At 57.1% G+C, this 21,352-nt stretch overlaps 1 protein-coding gene and 2 pseudogenes across 2 annotated transcripts in view; all 3 read left to right on the top strand.

Annotated features, from left to right (window-relative positions):
- The window catches only part of LOC129198436 (uncharacterized), a 28,962-nt gene that overhangs the window by 2,213 nt on the left and 5,397 nt on the right, over nt 1-21,352 (top strand). The window lies entirely within an intron of this gene.
- Nucleotides 15,227-15,840, top strand: LOC129198274 (class II histocompatibility antigen, M alpha chain-like; annotated as a pseudogene).
- LOC129198273 (HLA class II histocompatibility antigen, DM beta chain-like) lies at nt 16,593-18,537 on the top strand (annotated as a pseudogene).

The following is a 21,352-nucleotide window of genomic DNA, read 5'->3' as shown; positions in this document are numbered from 1 at the left end:
GAATGGGAGAGCCCCACCACGGGATGAAAAACTCAACTAACCTGGACTGTGTTGCCTCAAGGATTCAAAATAGTCCAACAGTCTTTGGAAACCAGTTAGTTAAAGAATTAGAAATATGGAGAAGAGACCATCCTGGAGGAGTTATGCTACAATATGTGGATGATATTCTATTAGCAGCAGAAACCTGGGAGGAGTGTATACAAATGACTGTTGAACTTCTTAGGACAAGAAGGATGCCAAGTGTCCAAGAAGGCGGCACAGATGGCAAAACCAATGGTCACTTACCTGGGACTTGAGATTTTACAGGGCCGGTAGAGATTGGGAACGGATCGGCAAGAGGCCATTTGTCAGATCCCAGAACCGAAGACAGCAAGAGTTGTGAGGGCTTTCCTGGGAACGGCCGCATGGTGTCGTGTGTGGATATCCAGCTGTGGACTGCTGGTAAGACCTCTTTACAACATCTTGAAGGAGGCACAGGGAGAATACCTGCCTTGGAACCCTGAATGCGGCGTAAGAAAATACGGCACAGCGCACTAAAAAAAAAGGCTTTGATGATGGCGCCTGCACTAGGGCTGCCGGACTTATCTAAGCCCTTCGAACTATTTGTATATGAAAGGCAACATCTCGCTTTGGGAGTATTGGCCCAGAAGATCGGGGACTGGAAAAGACCAGTCGGGTACTTCTCTAAGCAACTGGACCCTGTAAGTAAGGGATGGCCGGGATGTTTGCGAGCCGTAGTGGCCACCGTCCTATTAATACAGGAAGCCAGGAAATTAACCATGGGGGAAAAAAAAAGAAAAAAAAAAAGAAAAAAAAATTTGTATACGCACCCCACATGGCTACCACAGTTCTAGAACAAAAGGGGGGACATTGGTTATCCCCCAGCAGAATGCTTAAATATCAAGTGATACTATTAAAACAAGATGATGTAGAGCTCAAAGTCACCTCTGCTGTCAATCCGGCTAGTTTTTTTTTAATCTTGAATGAGGAAAGCGAGGACCCTTTGAGCCACGACTGTCTGCAAACAATTAAGTCCATTCCAGTCGCTCAGATCTGCATGACGAACTTTTGACTAACCCTGAGTTGGAGCTAGTTACAGATGGTAGCAGTTTTGTACAGGGTGGGAAACGAAGGGCCGGGTATGCTGTTGTTACAACTACCGAAGTTGCGGAGGCCGAGACGCTACCCATCGACACGTCGGCGCAGAAAGCGGAACTGATTGCACTATGTCAGGCCTTGAGAATAGCTAAAGGTAAATGGGTAAAATATATGGACACGTTAGAGGAACTATCCTCCTGACACCCAGCGCTGCAATAAAGGAAGTGCCTGCTTCTTAATGCTAAATTGGTGTTAAGGAATATTCTTTCATTCCCGAATTTCGGTGACACTGTCACCCACGTGGTGACATGAGGTGCCATCAGAGCCAGACTTGGCCAAACTGGGACGGTGCTGTCATCTACGGGCGGACACGTGGAGACATGGGGTCCCACCAGGGCCAAACCTGGGGCTGCGGGCTTGGCTAGACACCTCAAGTCCGAGCATGGCTTACTGTCACTCTCGCTCGTCCAGCCTCCAAACTGTCAGCATCCAGCCCCTGCTCCCAGGCCAAAGGTGCCAGCCCCAAAAGGGCTGCCTGCCCTCAAACCTCCCTCAGCGGCCCTCGCACGGCCCCACTCACGCTGGGGCTGCGGGCTCGCCTAGACCCCGAAAGGGGCCAAACTGTGCCTTATGTCTCACTCGCTGTCTACCAGAGTCCATTTCAAAAGACAGCAGGGGCAGCAGAAGGGTGGCCCGCAAACCCCCCAGGGCAGTGCAGCGGGGGATCTCGGCCCCAGCCCCGGCCATCCTCCACCCGTTACCTACAGGGATGTGGCATCACCGGGAGCGGCTCTGAGCATCGGTACCCGCTCCGAGCAGCCGGGCTGCCTGGGCTCTGCTTTGTTCTTGGGTCCCACAGCCCCAGCCTGTCAGGGGGATAAGGACTGTAGAGAAAGGGAGAACCGGGAGAACGGGGGAGAGCAAAGGAGAGGGAGAGAGACAGGTAGGGAGACAGAGAAATAGAGGTGGGGGGGGCAGTGCCCTCCGAGGCAGGACGGCAACGCAGGGAAATGGTGGTGCGACGGCAATGTCGAGACAAACTGCATACCGTAGCGGTCCGCTCCAGGCTGTTTATCAGGGAGCGTGGTGACAGGACAAGGGGGAATGGGTTTAAGCTGCAGGAGGGGAGATGGAGATGAGATGTGAGGCAGAAATTCTTCCCTGTGAGGGTGGTGAGGCCCTGGCACAGGTTGCCCAGAGAAGCTGTGGCTGCCTCTGGCTCCCTGGCAGTGTTCAAGGCCAGGTTGGATGGGGCTTTGGGCAAGCTGGGCTAGTGGAGGGTGTCCCTGCCCATGGCAGGGGGGGTGGAACTAGATGGGCTGTGAGGTCCCTTCCAACCCAAACCGTTCTGGGATTCTATGATTACCCTCAGCTAGACGCCAAGTGTCCACCAAGCCGCTCTATCACTCCCCTCCTCAGCAAGGCAGGGAGGGGAGAAAATAAGATGGAAAAACAACCCCAAACTCGTGGGTCGAGATAAAGGCAGTTTAATGTAGCTAAAGCAAAAGGCCGCGCACGGAAGCGAAGCAAAAAGCAAAAGATTATTCTCTACTTCCCATCAGCAGGCGATGTCCAGCCACTTCCTGGGAAGTAGGGCTTCAGTATGTGTACTCCTTACTCCGGAAGACAAACATTGTAAAAAACCGGAATGCCCCCGCCCTGCTCCTCCCCCTATCTCTCAGTTTCTTATTGCTGAGCAGACGTCATATGGTATGGAATATCCCTTTGGTCAGTTTGGGTCAGCTGTCCTGACTGTGTCCCCTCCCAAGGTCTTGCCTACCCCCAGCCTGCTGCTGAGGGGGGGAAAGAAATGTTGGAGAGACAGCCTTGATGTGTGCTGGCACTGCTCAGTAGCAGCCACAACACTGGTGTGTTACCAACACCTTGCTAGCTACCAATACACAGCACAGCACTGTGAGGGCTGCTGTGGGGAGAATTAACTCCATCTCAGCCAGACCCAACCCAGCGGCCTCGATAATGCCGCCGCGTGGGCACCATGCGTGGGACTGGCAGGTTCTTGGCATATTTGTGACCGCTCTTTCTTGTTTCTTTTGAACAGGAAAACCTCGATCGGTACTCCCCAGGAGCTAAAGAAATGCAAAGAGCTGACAGAGAAAGAGGAGGGTGTGTACGTTAGTTCTGGCTTAAAATGTTTTTGGCTGTGTTCTAGCCAAAAGCCTTGTCTTCAACAATGGAAGTGAGCTGAACTGCTGGGTACTTCTCATCCCTGCAAGGATTTTCAGGCAGCAAGGCTGGCTGCCAGGGGTGTGCAAACAGCTCCTCCCGAGCATGGAGAGAGGCGCAGGAGAAGACGGTGCTGTTCCTGTTGGCGTGTACCTTCAGTCGTTGGATTGAAGGCTATCAGAGCCCTGTGTGACGGCACATTCAGGGTGCTCCAGTTGGGCCGGGAGACGGCATGCGCAGGGAAAAATATTTGCCCTGTAGTTCTATACTTTGCGACCTAGCCTCCTGCCTCGGTCAGCAGGGGCTGGTTGCGAAGTTTTCGTGACACGGGCTCGGGGCTCACCTGTGGGCAGGGGGGGTTGCCGGATGAGGCCCAGGCAGCACCAGACAAAGGCCGTAGAGGGGCCAGAGCGAGCTGGGCAGCCGGTGCAGCGCCAGCTCTGGGATGTCGGCAAGCGATGCCCACTGGTTTTCTGTGCTCCGCCAGTCCCTGCCTGGCCCCCGGGGTGGCTGCGGCTCCTTCCCAGCGCGGGATCCAGCTCGCCAGCAGTGGTGGTGCTGGGGTAGTGATGGTGGCGCCGGTAGCAGGGCAGCAATGGCGGTGCCAGTACTGGGGTGGTGATGCTGGCACTGGGGCAGTGATGGAGGTGTCCATCCTCCCGGCATCGATGCTAATCAATGTGGCTTCTCCCACCGGTGCCTGCCACCCAGAGCGATGCCCCGTCTACCCATGCTCTTGGTGGCCATCCCTAGCCCAGCTCAGCCACCCATGGGGTGGGCAGGGAGAACCCCTTCGCTTCTAGTCAAGCATGCACATGGCTCATTTTAGCAAACCAAGAGCCGTTTCCTCCGTCACAGCATCTCTGTGCTTCTCCATGGGGCTTCCGGGGAGTGCAAAGCTGTGCTGGAGAAGGTTTCATGCTGCAGGGCAGCTGGCGGCTTGGAGGGCCACTCTGAGGAGGTACCAAGTGTCCCAGGGATGGCATCTCTGGAAGGGACAGTCAGATCATTTCCCAAGTCCTCAGTAGCTGGCCCTACAGCAACTGGGTTTCTTGGACCTCTTGGCTTGACCCTGCTGAATTCTTATTTAGTAGACATGGTGGTGCTGGACTTGATGATCTTAGAAGTCTTTTCCAACCTTAAGATTCTATGATTCTATGATTCTATGATTCATTTCCAGCAAGGGGAAAAGCTCCAGTTCAGGCATCAAACTTTCCCATCCTGCCTGGAGATTCAGGACAGTTGTGTCACACAACAGCCAGTGCCAAAGGGAATCTGGAGGTGGCGTGAATGGTTTGGGCTTCAACGGAAGGCCGGATCCTGAGCTGGCAGAACAACGCTGGCTGCAGTTAGACATAACTTTCTTGACACGATTGTCAGTCCAGACCTCAGTTTCTCACACGTCTCAGTGAGGAGGACAGGGTGTCAGGAGACAGGCAGAGGAGAACATGCTCCTCTACTGTTCCTGAATTAGCAAAAGCTCATCTCTGTGCCCACAAATCCCCTTTGTGATTCAATTGAGTTTTGATACGAACCACTGGTGTTCCTGGAGGACATCATCTCTGAAGACCAGATATTCTCCAGATACACTGTGAAAATGACTGGTCTGTTCCAGTAGCATCGAGGGAGGGAGTGAAGAACCCAGTGTGACGTGCTTCATGTTGACGCAACACCTGCAGCTACTGGGCAGAGAAGGGACAGACCTCGCCTCTCTCATGGCATCTGAGGGCTGATGCCTCTGACTGATGGCAACAGTCAACGGCACACAGTCACCAAATCGCACCCTCTGTGACACCCTCGGAGGTGTCTGCCGTGCACCCACCCTGAACGGTAATCGCTTTCCTGTAGGTCTTGTGCTGTCCCTGCCAGCCCTGGCATCTCACATGGCTCAGGTGGCCCGGATTGGAAAATTGAGTGGATTTGTGTAACACAGACAACACAGCAGTAAAGACCTAGTAAATCCAAGAGGTGGAGAAGGGGAATCATAGAATCTTAAGGTTGGAAAACACCTCTAAGATCAAGTCCAACCATCAACCCAACAGTACCATGTCTACTAAACCACGTCCCAAAGTGCCACGTCTACATGTTTTTTTTAACACCTCCAGGGATGGTGACTCCACCACCTCTCTGGGCAGCCTGTTCCAATGCCTGACCACTCTTTCGGTGAAGAAATTTCTCCTAACAGCCAATCTAAACCTCCCCTGACACAACTGGAGATCATTTCCTCTTGTCCAAAGAGACTGATCTCTCCCTACTGCATATGACTCCGTTCCATCCTATGAACGCCTCTATAGGCCATCCTGAACGTAATGAGCAGGGACAAGTTCAGTTGCCCTTAATTAGGGCGTCAGCTGTCATTTTTGTTGGCCAAAGGAAATTCCCAACAGCACACACACCCCTGCCCAGATGTTGTCCTGTCTCCACATCTGCCTGCACGTATCTTTGACCTGTCTCTATTCCCTGCACTTCTCTTTAGCCACCTCAGATGTCACCAGATGTTTGCATCTGAACACCTCACTCCTGGCCTCCATCGCCATTAATTACCACAGGACCTGAGACAAGGAGCTCATGTGCCGCTGCCTCTTTCGTCACCACCTGAATGGAGGCGGGAGGAATCCCACCTCCCACAGGTTCGTGGTCTGCATGAGAGGGAGCCGAGTCCCCTTCTCGCCCCAGGACTGCAAACCGAGGAAAAGTTGCCTCAGCTGACCCCACGGAATCTCTTTGCTCGGTGGGATCCCTCCTGTCACTGTCTGCCTGTCCTGTCTAACGACGGGATGAAAAAAGTTGCCGTTTAGACCTAAATCTGTCTCTCAACAGGGAAATGATGCTGCTGGAAAGACGTGCCTCTCGCCAGCTGGGAGAGGGAACATCGGTGATGCCTTCAGCCCGTTTCACAGCAGGTTCCCCTGGAGCCCCAGGGACACCTGGGGAGAACCCAGAGGGACAGAGAATGTGCTGCCATGGGCTGGTCCTCTGCTGCTGAGCTGGGCTGGGCTCCTGGGACTGATGGAGCTCATGGTAACATTGCAGTGCTGCAGAGAGACAGCTCTGCCCAGGAGCAGGGCTGAGGGCTCTGCCTGCAGGCGCCGAGGGGAGAGGAACAAGGAGAAGAGAGGTTACAGGCAGCCTGGGGTGGGAGGATGCTCGGAGCTCACTGGAGGGGAACACCTCAGCGGGCCTTGACAAAGTAAGTCTGTAGGTGCAGGGCAATGCAGCTGCGGCTGTACAGGAGTCTGCAACAGCTTGGACAGCCTGTGGCATCTTCTGGGAGGGCTTTCCTTTGGAGGAGAAACTGTGCTGCAGAGCTGGGCTCCGGGCAGAGCCACAGCCTGTGGGATCTCTCCTTCCATCGAGGAAGAGGAGGAGGAGGAGGTGCTCCAGGGCAGGTCTTCCCTGCTGCATCATCACAGGCACAGGGCACGTTGACTCTCTTCTCCCAGGGACAGCTGTGGGGCTGTGAAGGTGCATGAGCACCCAGGGGTGCCCAGGGCTGTCCTTCTGAGCAGGGTCCCTGCACCCCAGGGTGCTGCGCCCTGCCAGGGTCAGCTCTCAGCCTGCCCGGGGAGCTCCCCACAGTGCTGCAGGGAGAAGCTGTGGGTGGAAGGAGCGACCCTTGCAGGGCAGGGTCCTTGTGCTGTCGAGAGGTGCTGCGCGGTCAGGGCTGCTCACAGCCGTACATCACCTCGAGGATATTTGCAGAGGGTCCTGGGCAAGAAGAATGTCAAGGCAGTGTTTCCCTGAAAGGGAAGGAATCTCTGCTTTGAGGTTTCTGCTCTTGCTTGGCTGGGTGGGCAGCGTTGGGTGGGAATTCTCCAGAGTTCCTCCATTCTGGAGCAGGCGCTGAGACCCCCATTCTCGTTAGGACTTGGCCGAGCTGCTCCTTCGCCCCGGCACACGCAGTGATGCTCCTGGGCAGGGCTCTGTCCCAGAGAGGGGTCTGCTGGGCAGAGCCGAGCATGAAGCAGGAGGGATGAGGAGGAGATGTGGGGCAGAGAAACAGCTCCAGGCAGGGACAGCTCCCGGCAGCAGCGACCTGGGCGAGTGAGAGGGGCCAGATCCCAGAAATGCTGCGGGGGCTGGATCCATGCACCTCCCTGCCTTCCCCTGCCGTGCCGATGCCTTCCCTGGAGCAACCCCCGGTCTCCTCCCTCGCTCACAGGTCAGAGCCCCCCATCCTTAACGTCATGGTGTTGCGGTTTAACGGCAGCTGAAACAACCACTCAGACGTTCGCTGACACCCTCCCCACCCCAGTGGCATTGGTAGAGAATCAGAAATAAAAATTTTAAACTTTGGGTTGAGATAAAGATAGTTTAATAGGACAGGAAAGGATGATGATGATGATGATGATGATGATGATGATGATGATGGAATATACAAAAGAAGTGATGCACAGCACAAGTGCTGACCACCCGCAGACCACTGATGCCCGGCTAGTTCCCGAGCTGTGGTCCCACTGGTGGGACGATATGAGAAGCCAGAAAAGTCCTTGTCTTGGCATAAACACCCAAAACCTCACTGTGTTGTCAACATTATTCTCCTCCTAAATCCAAACCACAGCATCAGACCCACTACTAGGAGGAAAATTATCTCTGTCCCAGCTGAAACCAGGACACGCGAGGAGGACGTGGTCATGAGTTCTGTTCCCAGCAGCCGGACCACCAAAGAGGAGAAATGCTCCAACGGCCGCGTGTGTCTCCCTGTCCCAGCTCTCTTGACAGTAACACTTTGGCATGTTCCCCTCTTGCCTTGTTCTTATCGTTCTGGTCACTGTGGGGTTGGGGGAGACAACTCAAGAGCAGCTACACCACCAACGCTGTGTCCCCCGTCACGTAGATGTGTCCATTGAGGAAAAGTGTCTAACTCTCCTGCTAAACGTGGGGCTCTGGGAAATGTCATGTGTGGGGCTGGAAATGATCCGACCCTCCTGTCAGGACATCCAATCTCTAGGACAATCGAGGTGAGGGGGTTAGAGAATGGGACTTGGAAACTGGAGTCCTCTGCTCTCAGCAGCGTCCAGTTTCTTCTCAGAAGAACGTCCAAGTGTGATCGTCCCTCACCTCAAACCATTGCTGGTGCAGGGGGTTCTGCCTTAAAAACAGTCCTCAGCTGTGGTGGGGCAGCTAGAACAGGATAAGCCCCCCGCCCTGCCCCCAGCTCTGCTCTGCCGTCAGGCGAACTGGGAGCAGCAATGCTGAAGACCTCTTTGGTACCACGAGTGGGTTTGATGTGAGATCACCCTGTGTTCCTATTGACCTACTGAGGCAGGGCAGGACTGACTCCTCCAGAGCCCACAGCAGCACCCCCCGCTCCTAGGGACACCAACCAGCACCAGCCAGAGGTGAAGTCACGGATGTGCGACAACTCTTAAAGGGGAGAGATATTTTGGGAGGATTCCGTGGGAACTGGCAGAGGTTGTCCTCTCAGAAGTCTCCTGTAACCTGTAACTGCATTTTCTCCCTTGGACAGGTCCCCATGTGCAGATGGAGGAAATGTCCAACAGCAGCTCCATCACTGAGTTCCTCCTCCTGGCATTTGCAGACACACGGGCGCTGCAGCTCTTGCACTTCTGGCTCTTCCTGGGCATCTACCTGGCTGCTCTCCTGGGCAATGGCCTCATCATCACTGCCATAGCCTGTGACCACCACCTCCACACCCCCATGTACTTCTTCCTCCTCAACCTCTCCCTCCTCGACCTGGGCGCCATCTCCACCACTCTCCCCAAATCCATATTCAATTCCCTCTGGGACATGAGGACCATTTCCTATGCAGGATGTGCCACCCAGGTCTTTTTCTTTCCCTTCTTGATGTTAGGGGAGTATTTTCTCCTCACCATCATGGCCTACGACCGCTACGTTGCCATCTGCAAACCCCTGCACTACGGGACCCTCCTGGGCAGCAGAGCTTGTCTCCAGATGGCAGCAGCTGCCTGGGGCAGTGGGTTTCTCACTGCTCTGCTGCACGCTGCCAATACGTTTGCACTCCCGCTCTGCCAGGGAAACGCCCTGGACCAGTTCTTCTGTGAAATCCCCCAGATCCTCAAGCTCTCCTGCTCAGACACCTACCTCAGAAGGAAGACAAGGGGGTGCCTGAGTTGTGAGTGCCCCCCGCCTCTGATCCCCACTCCCCGTGCTCATCCTGCAGGGAGCTGCCCCCAGGCTCCTGCTCCAACCACTGCTCCAAGTGCGCTGGCTGCAAATGCCCTTCGCGGGCAGGCAGGAATCAGGACAAAAAGCCCCCAGGAACCAGCACGGCCACACTCCATGGTCACCCACAAAGCTTTCTTGAAGGCCATGGTGCTGTGCCTGGGCAGGGTGGGCTTGGGCAGGGCAGAGAGGGACATGTGCTGCTGCGGGATGGAGGAGAGGAGAGCGGGCAGTGTCTGCAGCAGGGCAGGGGCTCTGCTCTGGACTTCTTCATGACCACAGGCGCTTTGGGGTGTCCTGCTCCCACGTGGACTCATCCACAGGTGCATCTCCACAGATAAGCACCGAGGCCGAGGAACACAAGTGAAAGCACGAGGAGCACACCCACACCAACCACCCAGGGACGGGCATTGTGGAAAAAGGGAGCTGAGAAACAAGAACATCAGCAGGAAAAGGGATGGTTTCACAGTCCCGTGTTTGAGCAGAAGACCAAAAAGACAAACGCCCCAAAGCTCTAGCTCACAAGCCCCTTGTCCTGGGAGCCCTGGCCTCAAGGGGACATAGTCCTCTCTCTCCCCTCCAAATACCAATGCTCACCTGAAGCGCACGAGGCTCCGGTTCTCTCGTGCCCTAAAACTGCTGTGAAGGTGCACACCCCTCCCGTGCCCCCACACCCCACACCTTGCACCGGGAACCCCAGATCAAAGCTGCTCAAAGCACCTGAGATGTGCAGGGACGTCTCCTGCTCCTCATTGAGGCGGCTGTTCCTGACCACGCAGGACCATTTCTCATTTCCCTTCCCGGTCATAATGATGACATAATGATGATGTCAAACAGGCCCCTCTCATCCGAGAAATGTCTCTGGGAGACCGAGGGGAGACGCTGCCCGCTGGGATCTTTCCACAGCACCTCCGGTTGTGGGTACCAGCCGGCCGATCGACACACCACCCGGATGCCTCCGTCCTCGTAAGCCTCCAGGGAGAACTGAGGGACAGAGCCTGTGGCTGGGGAAGAGCCCGTGGTTGGGGTCAGTGTGGGATGGACTCAACTCAAAGGTGACGACCGAATCCGATAGCAGACGCATCACAGGTCCCACCAGGGCTACAGGGCCGGCCGCCAAAACCACCCCAACCTGTGCAGGAACTGCAGAGCATTGATGCCAAACAACCCCAGATCTCCCACAAAACAGCCCGGCACAGCAAGACCCAGCTGCCGAGCTTCAGCGCCTCAAGGCAGCATCAGCACCGACCCGTCTTTGTTCAGGAAGCCCCAACGCTTCCAGACAACGTGCCAGGTCTCCTACGCCACAAAGGGCAAAGCCAAAGCAAAGATCCAGCTGCTCAGAGCCAGGAAGAGATCTCTTCCCAACTCCACCCCTAACAGTGTCAGGTCCCAGCCTTGGCTTGGCTGGCAGCCCCAGCTCTGAGCACAACGAGCTGCTCAGCACCTTGTCCCCAGGGCCTTCACACCATCGACAGGGCACCCTTCACAGACACCACGCACACCCAGCAAAGCCACCACATCCATGCCGCTCTGCCCCAAAAACACCTCCAGCACCACCTGCGTGCTCCCTCCTGGGCAGGCACTGCAGGCAACAGCCCCCTCGCACCCCACCTCTTTCAACGGCTCCTGTCCTTCGGCACCTCATCCACACACCTGAGGATGGGACAGAGCTCTGGGAGGGACACACAAACCCAGGGACACCCGCACCAGCCCCTGCAAACACCGCACCAGACACAAACCTGCCACCTCCAGATCCACCGTAGCTTCTCCATAAGAGGCACCATTTGTCACGGTGCAGATGTACTGACCATCGTCAGAAGGTCTCAACCCAGAGATTCGCAAGTCCAGGCGACCACTGGAGAGACCATCCCTGACCAACTCTGTCCTCCCACCGTACTCCTCCATCTGCTCCCTGTACAGGTCTTCTCCGTTTCGGTAGTGGTGCACCGTTTCGGAGAACTGGTGCCGGATCCACCTGAGGTCCAAGCTCCGAGCATCCATGCTGGGGGACAAGTGACATGGCAGCACGACGTCCTGCCCCACGGTGACCTGGAGAGGGAGGTCTGGTCCCACCACGCTGAAGTCAGCTTGGTGATGGAGAAGGACACAGAGACATGGAGATTGCGCCTATGTTAATTTAGGGGCGTTGCATGCTCCAGGGCAAGACGGAACCACACGTGGCTCCCCGGTGCAGCCCCCTGCTCCGCCCCACTCTCCCTCATTAGCATTTATTTCAAATCTGTTGCAAGACTCTGAAGGAAAGAAAATATTCTATATTTCCTGCGGAAGGAACAGTTACTCACCAGACGGGCACCGGAGGCATCAGGCTGCTCAGTTTCCAGGTCAGAATTACGGCTTGTGGTGTGACTTCAGAGCCCATCCCACGCAAAATGAGCTGAGGTTCTGCATCTGTCACCAAGTCATGAATCAAAATATAAACCTGCAAGGAGGAACCAAGCAGAAAACAGCAAAGGGAAACCGCAGCCTCCCCATTTCGGGGAACACCTCCTACCTGTGTCATAGCCCCGGGGCAGGCAGGTGATAAAGGTGTGGGCACCCGCACGGGTGGCTGCCACTGTCACCTGCGCCCGGCTCCAGCTCTCCGGCCCGTAGGCGATGGTGCCCTGGAGTGAGCGGGAGAAGAGCGCCAGCTCCTGGGGGACGGCGGCCACCTGCGGCATAGGGGACGGCTGGGGACACGGTGGGGATGTGGGGGGGACATGGTGTGGCAGTGGGGGTAGATGGTGGGGACGTGGCTGGGGACGCTGCAGGGACCTGGTGGGGATGGTTGGGGACATAGAACCACAGCATCACAGACTGGTTTGGGTTGGAAGGGACCTCACAGCTCATCCAGTCCCACCCCCTGCCACGGGCAGGGACACCCTCCACTTTGAGCCGTTGACCACAATTCTTTGACTGTGACCGTCCAGCCAAATCCTTATCCACCGAGTGGTCCATCCGTCAAATCCATGTCTCTCCAATTTAGAGACAGGGATTGTCGTGTGGGACAGTGTCAAATGCTTTGCACAAGTCCAGGTAGATGACATCAGTCACTCTCCCTTGTCCACCAACAATCTAACCCCATCATGGAAGGCTGTCGTGGTTTAGGCCCAGCCGGCAGCTGAGCACCACGCGGCCGCTCACTCACCCCTCCCCCAGCATGATGGGGAGGAGAAGTATAACAACAGGCTTGGGTCGAGATAAGGACAGGGAGAGATCACTCACTAATTGTCGTCACGAGCAAAACAGACTGAACTTAGAGAGGAGATTCATCTAATTTATTACTAGGCAAAACAGAGTAGAGGAATGAGAAATAAAATCAACTCTTAAAACACCTCCCCCCACCCCTCCCATCCTCCCCGGCTCAACTTCACTCCCGGCTTCAACCTCCACCCCCCTCAGCAGCACAGGGGGACGGGAAATGGGGGTTACGGTCAGTTCATCACAGGATGTTTCTGCCGCTTCTTCATCCTCAGGGGGAGGACTCCTCTCATCGTTCCCCTGATCCAGCATGGAGTCCCTCTCACGGGGTGCAGACCTTCGAGAGCAAACTGCTCCAATGTGGGGTCCCCCACGGGGTCACAAGTCCTGCCAGCAAACCTGCCCTGGCGTGGGCTCCTCTCTCCACGGCTCCACCGGTCCAGCCAGGAACTTGCTCCAGCGTGGGCTTCCCACGGGCCACAGCCTCCTTCAGGTGCCTCCACCTGCTCCAACATGGGGTCCTCCACGGGCTGCAGGTGGAATCTCTACACCCCCTCATCCTTCCTCCATGGGCTGCAGGGGGACAGCCTGCTTCACCATGGCCTTCACCACGGGCTGCAGGGGGATCTCTGCTCCGGCGCCTGGAGCACCTCCTGCCCCTCCTTCTGCACTGACCTGCGTGTCTGCAGAGTTTCTTACAGCTTCTCCCTCCTCTCTCTGGTTGCAAAAGCTCTCCCAACTGTTTCGTTTCCCTTCTTAACTATGTTATCACAGAGGCGCTGATTGGCTTGGCCTTGGCCAGGGGCGGGTCCGTCTTGGAGCTGGCTGGCATTGGCTCTATCAGACACAGGGGAAGCTTCTAGCAGCTTCTCACAGAAGCCACCCCTGTAGCCCCCCCTCGCTACCAAAACCTTGCCATGCAAACCCAACACAAAGGCCTGTAGCAGACCCCCCCCCCCCCATGAAGAAGGTCTCCTGCTCTGAAGCCAACGTAGATGGTCACTGAGAAGAAGGGCTCCTGCTCTAGGCCATGCAGATGGTCGCTGAGAAGAAGGGCTCCTGCTCTGCGGACACATAGATGATCGCTGAGAAGAAGGGCTCCTGCTCTAGGCCACGGGGATGGTCGCATCTCTCATACCATCCTTGTGAGCAAGCTTAGGAAGTGTGGGTTGGATGAGTGGACAGTGAGGTGGGGTGAGAACTGGCTGAATGGCAGAGCCCAGGGGGTTGTGGTAAGCAGCACAGAGTCTAGTTGGAAGCCTGTAGCTAGTGGTGTGCCCCAAGGGTCAGTGCTTGGTCTGCTCTTATTCAACATATTCATCAATGGCCTGGATGAGGGGACAGAGTGGACCCTCAGCAAGTTCACTGATGATACACAACTGGGAGGAGCGGCTGACACAGCAGAAGGGCACACAGGAGGCTGCGCTGCCATTCAGCGAGGTCTGGACGGGCTGGAGAGTTGGGCAGAGAGGAACCAAATGAAGTTCAACCAGGGCAAGTGTAGGGTCCTGCACTCAGGGAGGAACAGCCCCAGGCACCAGAACAGGTGAGAGGTTGATCTGGTGGGAAGCAGCTCTGCAGAGAAGGACCTGGGAGTCCTGGTGGACAAGCAGCTCTCCATGAGCCAGTAATGTGCCTTCGTGGCCAAGAAGGCCACTGGTGTCCTGGGGTGCCTTGAGAAGAACGTGGCCAGCAGGTCCAGGGAGGTTCTCCTTCCCCTCTACTTTGCCCTGGTGAGGCCACATCTGGAGTTGTGTGTCCAGGTCTGGGCTCCCCAGTTCAAGACAGACAGGGAACTGCTGGAGAGAGTCCAGTGGAAGGCTGTGAGGATGCTGAGGGGACTGGAGCATCTCTGGTCTGAGGAAAGGCTGAGAGAGCTGGGGCTCTTTAGCCTGGAGAAGACTGAGAGGGGATCTCATCAATGCTAATAACTATCTAAAGGGCGGATGTCTAGAGGAAGGGGCCAGACTCTTCTCAGTGGTGCCCAGTGACAGGACAAGGGGCAACGGGCACAAACTGGGACACGGGAAGTTCCATCTGAACATGAGGAGAAACTTCTTCACTCTGAGGGTGACCGAGCACTGGGACAGGCTGCCCAGAGAGGTTGTGGAGTTTCCTTCTCCGGAGAGATTCAAAACCTGCCTGGACGTGATCCTGTGCAACCTGCTCGAGGTGATCCTGCTCTAGCAGGGGGCTGGACTAGATGATCTCCAGAGGTCCCTTCCAACCCCCACCAGTCTGGGATTCTGGGATTCTGTCCTGCACCCGGGTCGGGGCAATCCCGAACAAGGAGACAGGCTGGGGGATGAAGGGCTGGAGAGCGGAGAAGGACTTGGTGGGAGAAAAAGTGTCGCTAGGACAAGGGGGAATGGTTTGAAGCTAAAAATGGTAGATTTGGGTTAGATGTAAGGAAGAAATTCTTTACGCTGAGGGTGGTGAGATGCCGTAGCGAGAATGTGGAAGATGCCCCATCCCTGGAACCACTCAAGGTCGGGCTGGACGGGGCTGTGAGCAACAGGAGCTGGTTGAAGATGCCCCTGCTGAGGGAGGCGATGACCTTCAGAGGTCCCTTCCCCCCCAAAATGGTCCTTTGATGGATTCTATCCCACCCCGTCCCCTCTCGACCGCTGCAGGCGTCCCGGTGGCCGACGTCTTCCCGGTGCGACCGCTGGTGTTGGGTGAACCCAACACGCTGGTGTGTATGGTGGGAAGATGATCTCCGGCGGTGGAGATCAGTTGGCAGGTGGGCGGGGTCCCTGTCACCCAAGGGGTCACCCACACCCACTACACCCCCGCGGCCGACCTGGCCTTCATCCGCTTCTCCTACCTGCCGGTGATGTCTACACCTGCATGGTCACCCGCGAAGGGGACAACGCCTCCGTCATTGACTACTGAGGTGAGCGTGGGGACGGGGACGGGGCTGCTGGGGAGACATCGGGGCTGGTGGTGACCCCCCCCCCATGTCCCCCCATAGTGCCCCAAACCCCCGACCCCTCCGAGGTGCTGGAGACGGTGCTGTGTGGCGCCGTCATGGCTCTGGGCATCCTCCTGGGGCTGCTCAGCATCTCCATGATCCTGGCGGCGCGCCGGAGCGCCCACGGTACAGCCCGGATGCTGGGGTGTCCCCCCGGTGATGGGGGTGTGATGGGGGGGGGGTGAGGAGGAGACTGTCACCAAATCCCCTCTTGTGTCCCCCGCCCAGGTTGAGCACAGGACGGTGCAGAGTCCGGCACCGCTCGGTGCAGGAGTGGAGATGGTGGCGGGGGGAGGGGAAGGTGGGAATAAGCCCCCTCCTGCTCCCCCGCAACCCCCAGCGATTAAACTCCTCGTCCGTCCCCCAGCCCGCGCTGTGGTGGCTTCTCCACTGTCTGATATTGGGGTTCAGCTGCATCGCGCCCCCCAAAAAGCCATCCCAGAGGAACGTGCCTCAGTTTCCCCACTGGGGAAGGGCAGGAGATGGCTGCAGCCGTGACTTCTCCGCTGCCTGCTATTGGGGTTGGGCTGGTTCGTGCCCCATCCCCAAAGAGCCATTCCCCAGAGGCGTGCCTCAGTTTCCCCACTGCCAAAGGATGGAAGGGCAGCAGCTGGCCACAGGGAGGACGTGGTGGTGGCTTTTCTGCTCTCTGCTATTGGGGTGCAGCAGGATTGCACTCCCCAGAGAGCCACACCCAAGAGGCGTGCCTCAGTTTCTCCACTGGGAAGGGACAGGCAGGATTCCCGCGGTGCCAAGCCCAGCCCTGGGGCACAGTCCCCTCGGGGCGAAGCCCTGCGCTGCCCATCGCCGGTGACGTGGGATCCCGGGGCCAAATCCCTGGGGATAAGCCCTGAGGAGGAGCAGGAGGAGGAACAGGAGGGGGAGGAGGAGGGAGCGGGCCGGTGGCAGGAATGAAGGTCGGGCGCTGCAGGGAGAGGCCGGAGCTCGCCCGCCGTGCCGGACGCACCAGCACCCACAGCCGCCCATGTGGGTGCTCGGGGTGCTGGGGCTGGTGCTGAGCTGCCGGGGGGCAGGTAGGATGTGGGGGGACAGGGGCGTGCAGCAGGTTTGGGGGGGGTCCGACCCCTGGGGACCCTGCCCACCCCCGCGTCCCCCTCGTAGGCGCCTTCTTGGTGCACGTGGCCAGCTCCTGCCCGCTGGCGGCCAACGGCTCCGCGCTGGATTTCAACTTGGCCCTCGTCTTCAACAAGAACCCGCTGGTCTGCTACGACCCCGACGCCCGGCGCTTCGTCCCCTGTGACTGGGGGCTGCTCCACCCCGTCGCCACCCAACTCGCTGCCATCCTCAACAACGGCACCGCCTGGGTGCAGCGCGCCGAAGCCCGGCGTTGGGCTTGTGACGACCTGACCCCCCCCAATTCTGGACCCAGACAGTGATGTGGAGGAGTGAGGCCTGCAGCGCACGGGGGCTTTGCACAGGGGCATCGTGCACAGGGGCTTTGCACGGGGACGTGGCGTGGGGTGTTGCACGGGGATGTTGCATGGGGGTTGCATACGGGTGTCGCACGGAGCATTGCATGGGGATGGTGCATTGCACGTTGCACAAGGACCGTGCACGGAGCATTGCAGAGGGATGTTGCACGGGGACATCGCATGGGGACATCGCATGGGTGGGGAGGGGGCTCACTGACCGTCCCCCCTCCCCGCTCCAGCACCACCCCAAGCCCGCATCATCCCCTCCAAGACGGGCAACGCCCGGGCGCCCGTCCTCCTCACCTGCCACGTCTGGGGCTTCTATCCCCCCGAGGTGACCGTCATCTGGCTGCACAACGGGGACATCGTGGGCCCCGGTGAGCACCCCCCCATCTCCGCCATCCCCAATGGTGACTGGACCTACCAGGCGCAGGTCACCTTGATGGTGGCCCCGTTGGCCGGAGACACCTTCACGTGCTCAGTGCAACATGCCAGCCTGGACCGGCCCCTCCTGGAGGACTGGGGTGAGTCGGGGGGGGACGGGACACCCACCCAGACCCCTGGGTCCTCACCACGTCGTTGCTCACCCCCACCGTGTCCCCACAGGTCCCACCTTGTCGCCAGGGCTGATGGGGAAGGTGGCTGCGGCCACTGTGCTGATGGTGTTGGGGCTCAGCACCTTCATCGCCGGCCTCTACCAGTACCGGGCCAGGCCACCGGCACCGGGTGAGCGGTCGGGGGGGACGGGGATGGGGACAGTGGCCGGGGGGGGACAGGGACAGTGGCCTGGGGTGACACAGAGCCTCCTCACCCCCTCTACTCCCTCTTGCAGGTTACACTCCCCTCCCCGGAGACAACTCCCCTGCAGATAACGGCACATCCAGCCCGTCCCTGCCCCCTGTCCCCAAGGGGCATGTCACCCCTTCTGCCACCCCGTGTCCCCCCCAGGCAGCATCTGAGGACCCCCAGGACCGTGACCTCCTGGCCCCGATGGCCCCCCCGTGTCACCGTCACCCCGGGGGTGACACTGCGGTGCCCACAATAAAGATGCTGCGTGGCAATGGGGTGGCTTTGTACGGGGGAACCCGTGGTGTCCCACTGAGGGGACACACCCCCCCCCCCCCACACACACACCCCCCCACACCCCCTGTGGCACGAGTGGGGCCGGGTACGAGCGGTGACGTGTGCATTGGGCACAAGTGATGCCGGGCATGAGGGACATGTGGCACAGGCAGTGCTGGGCACAAGCGATGTTGGGCACGAAGGACACGGGGCACAATTCATGCTGGGCAAAAGTGATGCCAGGCACGAGGGACACCGGGCATGAGGACACCGGGCACGGGGCACGCTGGGCACAGGCAGTGCCTGGCAAAAGCAATGTCGGGCATGAGGGACACCAGGCGCAGGCAAGGCCAGGCACAAGCGGTGTCGGGCTGTGGTGGGTTGACCCTGGCTGGTTGACCCCAGAGCTGCTCCATCACCCCCCTCCTGTACTAGACAGGGCAGAAAAGTGCAACGAAAGGCTGGTGGGTCGAGAGAAGGACAGGGAGACATCACTCACCAATTACCATCATGGGCAAAACAGACTCAGAGGAAAAAAATCATTTAATTTATTACCAAGCAAAAGAGAGTAGAGCAATGCGAAATAAAACCAAATCTTAAAACACCTCCCCCCACCCCTCCCTTCTTCCCTGGCTCAACTTCACTCTCCAATTCTACCTACTGCCCCCCAGCACCACAGGGGGATGGGGAATGGGGGCTGTGGTCACTTCATCACCCCTTGTCTCTGCTGCTCCTTCCTCCTCAGGGCAGGACTCCTCACACTCCTCCCTGCTCCAGCGTGGGGTCCCCTCCCACGGGAGACAGTCCTCCACCAACTTCTCCAACGTGAGTCCTTCCCACGGGCTGCAGTTCTTCACCGACTGCTCCAGCATGGGTCCCTTCCATGGGGTCACAAGTCCTGCCAGCAAACCTGCTCTGGCGTGGGCTCCTCTCTCCATGGGGCCACAGGTCCTGCCAGGAGCCTGCTCCAGTGTGGGCTTCCCACGGGGTCACAGCCTCCTTCAGGTGCCTCCACCTGCTCCAGAGTGGGGTCCTCCAGGGGCTGCAGGGGGAATCTCTGCTCCAACATCATCCTTCCTCCAGGGGCTGCAGGGGGAATCTCTGCTCCAACATCATCCTTCCTCCAGGGGCTGCAGGGGGAATCTCTGCTCCAACATCATCCTTCCTCCAGGGGCTGCAGGGGGACAGCCTGCCTCACCACGGGCTGCACCACTGTCACTGATGGGCTCGTCCTTGGCCAGCAGCGGGTCCGTCTTGCAGCTGGCTGGCGTTGGCTCTGTCGGACGTGGGGGCGGCTTCTGGCATCTTCTCGCAGAAGCCACTGCTGAACCTCCCCCCCAATACCAAACTCTTCCCACACAAAGCCAAAACAGATTGGCAAGTGCTCCAGGAAACTGAAACCAGGGGTGCGGAGAGTGAGACCTCAGGGGTGTTTCTTCCAAGCTGAGAACAGCAGCGAGCAAAACAAAATCCCAGGCAGCAGTAACACGGAGCAGTCTCTAAGAGAAGATGGACAATCTAGTGCTTCACAGTCCTGCACAGGTTAAATCAGACTAAAAGGGAAAACAAGGTTTAGCGCCTATTTTCATGCATTTGACCATCACCTAAGAAGAGAGCACAAAATGACAGGATCTTTTTCTTTTTAAACTCCGAACGTGGCAAAGGCGTTTTACGCAACAAAATACTAAACTGATGATTTTGGGCTACATGCAACAAGCACCTTGTGTTAGTGATGCTACCGACACTGCTGCATCTGACATTTGTACCACCACCCGGAATAACAAAATTACTTAGAAGCTAAAACAAAAAAGGTTTTGAAGACACTGAGGGTTGTGAAGTGCCAGAAATCCTTATTACAAAAACCACCCTCAATCACCTAACAGCATGACTATAAGTAGTTAAGGGTGCCACAAGCCTAAAACTGCGCAAATCATGTACCAAAACATCCGTTTAGGGGTGCTTATGAGGAGCAGTGCAAGAAACAGTCACAACTTCTGAAATCAAAATACAAAGAAATTAGTGTTCAAAACCAACAACCTTATGCGAATTAACACGGAGCTCGGCTGCGCTATTCCTATGAGCCACAAATGTGTTCATCAAACCTCATCCTGTAAAGGAATTGTATCACATAGTGTAACCGTGGGCTAGGGGCCCTGAAACAGAAACTATAGAATCAGGTTGAGATAGTTTGTAACCAAGCTAATAGGTAATGACGCCAGCTGACCATGGCAATGTACAATGCTGCTATGTCCCACGTACAGTCCCTACCCAACCGGACAATAGGTTCGGGAATATTAATCTTGTGAAGTAAGTTGCTACGGACAGGTGCACCTACAACAAGGATACCGCGCATGCCTGCAAGAAGAGGGTCATCCAGCGGACACGGGTGCGAGACCACTGACGACCACCAGAGAGCCCTTGAGAACCACCGACTCAAACCACTGAGCATGCGTGACGGGGAGGAGAATATGGAAATGGCTTCTAAGAAATGATTATCATAGGACTGCCCTTTCTGTGAAAAACGATGACTATGTATGTTTTGATCCTACATGACCTGTGTGTTGGTGATCACCTGGCATGCACGTTGGGTGGAGCTATCCCCCGTGCATCCAGCGCTGCAATAAAGAATGCCTGCCTTTTAACACTACATTGGTGTTACGAGCTTTAGTCCCAGCTTTCGGTGACAATAGGATATGTTCATTAAATGGCCCGTTTGACTATACAAGATTTACCTGCGTAACTCCTCGAAGCAGGAGGTACGGTTAGTATAAAACAAGGTACGTAACACTGCTCACAGGAACCTGCAGAAAGGAGAGAGCTTTGAGGGATTTGAGGGAAAGTAACCGGATGGAAAATATTTTCCCCAACAACTAATAATAATCATTATAATTATAATTTTTGATAACAAGTTGGAAACCCGTCTCCTCAGGCCATGGTCGGGGTTTTACTCCCCCTTTTCGGCAGCCCTTTAGCAATGTGCAGGACACCCCGTAAGCGTGGCTGAGACTGCTCGGGCTCCAGCAGCCGGGGACTCATTTACACCGAGGCCGGCAAACGCTGTCACCCACACACCCACAGACCCTCCGAGACCCCTCCCTCATACCCACAGCTCCCCACAGCTCCCCACAGCTCCCCACAGCTCCCCACAGGCCCTGCCCTTCTCCCTCCCCACAACCCCACGCTTTGGCTGCCGAGGGGAAAGGCCCTGTCGCATGGAGGCCGGAGCGATGCGGCCTGCCAACTCCGGAAT

Source organism: Grus americana, chromosome 32 (genome assembly GCF_028858705.1).
Source record: "Grus americana isolate bGruAme1 chromosome 32, bGruAme1.mat, whole genome shotgun sequence".
In the NCBI taxonomy this organism is placed as follows: domain Eukaryota; kingdom Metazoa; phylum Chordata; class Aves; order Gruiformes; family Gruidae; genus Grus; species Grus americana.
This window is presented reverse-complemented; position numbering and strand designations above follow the sequence as displayed.